Here is a 3,107-nt window from a genome sequence, read left to right as displayed (position 1 = left end):
TACATATAGAAAATACAGGTAAACAAAATAAATAAGAAGCCTTAATTCTTGCCATTCAGGTAAATTTTAACATATAGTATATATGGTAGATAGTCTTCCAAACTGCAATTTATAATTAGGAACATAGATGGTAGATAAACAAAAAAAAAAAAACAAAAAAAAAGGCTCATGCTGTTTTGTAAATGACTTTTCCAATCTAAAAAAAGTCACTTTAAAAAAACGACACCCCCCCATGCACACAAGACTACACAGTCTTTATAAGCTCCTAAAGGCAATGGTTTTGTCTGTTTTGCTTATTGCTATTTATAACACTCTGATGTGCACGTCCTTGTTTTCTTCCTTAAAAACAAGTGCTTAGAAATGGAATGTTTGGGGTAAAGGGATCCATAAATGTTCTATAAATATTGCTAGATCCATTACGAACGTTTGCATCACCCCCACGCACCAGCACACATCAGAGTTTCTACTTACTCACACTGCTGTTTGTGTTACATACATCTGATGACAGAGAAGCCAGCCTTCTGTCCTCTGGATTCTGGCTAGAGGAGTCTTCTTCACGAGATTTCTGCACAGGCCCTTTGCCCACGAATAAATTATTACACTCTATAATAGCACTCTGCTTGCACGATTGCACAGTATACACATTTTCAGGAATGTGTTTTATGCACAAAATGCTCCTATTTCCGTTAGCACTTTTTGCACATATATTCATAAATGAGTCAGTCTGTAGTTTTTCTCTGGGGTATCCTCTTTTCAGGACTTTGTGAGCTATCAGGTTTGTGGTGCCTTTGTAAAATGAAGTGGAAAACTTCCATCTTATTCTATGCTCTGGAATGGTTTCTAGAGAATGGTAAATAATAGCAGTATATGAATAACCATGAAAAGATATATGACAAATATACGAAAGACACCCTTTTCTCAAGGCTATCAGGAAAATGCAAATTAAAGCAATAATGAGATGCCATTTTTTGGTACATCATGTTGGCAAAATTTTAAGAGTGATAAAATCCAGTATGACAGTATTAATGGAGATGTGAATAATTATCGGCTTTGGGAAGAATCTATTAAACTCTTCAATTCACCATATAACCCGGGAATTCCACCCTACGGTATATACGCAAGAGAGTTGAAAACCTATGCCCGTGTAAACCTCTGTGCATGAATGTTCCTAAGAGCATTATTCAGAATAGCCGAGAAGTGGAAACAACCCAAATGCTCAAGTGATGAATGGATGAACAAATGGAGCATATCCATCCGTACCATGGATGTTATTCATCCGTAAAAAGGAAGGGAGCACTAATACCTGCTACAACAAACATGAATCTTGAAGACATGCTAAGAGAAAGAACTCAGACACAAAAGGCCATTGTAGAATTTCATTTATATGCAACATGCAGAATAGGCCAATCCGTAGAGACAGAAAGTAGATCAGTGGTTGCCAGGGACTGGGGGGAAGAGGAGAATGGGGGGTGACTGCTAACAGGTGCGGGGTTCCTTTTGGGGTGCTACTACAAATGTTCTAGAGTTAGTGGTGGTGGCTGCACAAAATTGGGAATATACTAAAAGAAATTGAATCGGATACTTTAAAATAATGAGTTTTGGTTCCTGGTGGTCGGTTGTCGCAGTTGGTGGGTAGTAACTGAGCCAAGATGTGGAATCTGCTGGCTCTTCGTCAGATTGCCCAGAGGACCGTGCTTCACGCAGGCAGCTTGAAAATAAAGTTCCAGAGAAACAAAAGCTATTTCAGGAGGATAATGGAATTCCAGTGCATCTAAAGGGTGGAGTAGCTGATGCCCTCCTGTATAGAGCCACTATGATCCTTACAGTTGGTGGAACAGCATGTGCCATATATCAGCTAGCTATGGCTTCATTTCCCAAGAAGCAGGGTTGACTTCAGTTTATCCTCTCAGCAGGCAGTTGGTTCAGTTTCATTCAGCTCTCTATGGACCAGATAAATAAATGAGTTCTTCTTTGGGGATGAATATTTATTGACTTATACTAACTGCCACCAATAAAGCAGACTTTACCATGAAAAAAAAAATAATGAGTTTTAAGTCAAGTAGATTATATCTCAACTTACAAAATTGCAAAAACAAAACAAAACAAAACCAGGTAATGGTAAAATAAAAGTCACTTTACAGTATAGAAATCTGGCCAACACCAGCACAACCAGGTGGCCACTGTTAACATTGTCTGTGGTAAGTTGTGTTGACAGCATGTATTCTCAATATGACGTGCCGAGAATGACACTTCACCTCTGTGGTCCACCTCCCAAGAAACCACAGCCTCTGTCTAATCATGAAGAAAACTCAAGCAAATTCAAACTGAGGGACATCCTACAAAATATATGACCAGTCCGTCCTTCTCAAAACTGTCTAGGTCATCAAAAACAAGGAAAGTCTGAAAAACTGTCCTGCCAAGAAGAATCAGGAGACATGACAAGTAAATTCATGTGGTATCCTGGGTGGGATCCTGAATATAGAAGGGTCATTAGGGGGAAACTAAGGCAATCTGAACAAAGTAGAAACTTGAGTTAATACTATTATGTAGTCATATGGGCTCCCTAATTATAAGCAGAGCACCACACTAACGTGGGATGTGAAGAACACGGTTGACAGTACAGGGAAGGTGGGAACTCTCTGCATCTCTTTGCAGCTGTTCTGTAAATCTAAAACTATTCTAAAATAAAAACATTTATTTTAAACGATAAAAACAGTGGTTGTCCGTCTCCCACCAGTCTTTGTGAGTCAGTCTCCCTGTAGATTGTCAAATGAATATATCCAACACGGCAATTCTAATCCGATGGCAAAAATGATCGTGGAGGTGGTTCAAAGGAGGAGGATGTAAATATCAAAGGTTTGAGAAAGGCATTGTGAAAAACTGATCAAGTAGTGCTGCAAAAATGATCTTCTTTCTTGGCAGAGTCAGACGTGCAGGAAAGGACATCACATCAAGCTAGCTATCCTCTGCGCTGCTGAAACCCCAACCGATTCTTGATGGATTCTTCGTTCTAAGAATCAGCAGGTGGCACCAGCCCTGGGAAAATGATGGGTCTTAGTTCCTGGAGCTCAGCCTGTGACAACCTGGCAACCTGGATCGCTTGAAAC

The 3,107-nt window shown here is 39.7% G+C and overlaps 1 pseudogene; it reads left to right on the top strand.

The window, feature by feature from the left end:
- The first annotated feature begins 1,649 nt into the window (after positions 1-1,649).
- On the top strand, positions 1,650-2,022 carry LOC141374557 (cytochrome c oxidase subunit 7A2, mitochondrial pseudogene; annotated as a pseudogene).
- The last annotated feature ends 1,085 nt before the right edge of the window (positions 2,023-3,107 follow it).

Source organism: Callorhinus ursinus, unplaced genomic scaffold (assembly GCF_003265705.2).
Source record: "Callorhinus ursinus isolate GAN/ISIS: 27379988/994484 unplaced genomic scaffold, GSC_fseal_2.0 scaffold2, whole genome shotgun sequence".
NCBI lineage: Eukaryota > Metazoa > Chordata > Mammalia > Carnivora > Otariidae > Callorhinus > Callorhinus ursinus.
The sequence above is the reverse complement of the archived record's forward strand: the minus strand, read 5'-3'. Positions and strand labels throughout refer to the sequence as shown.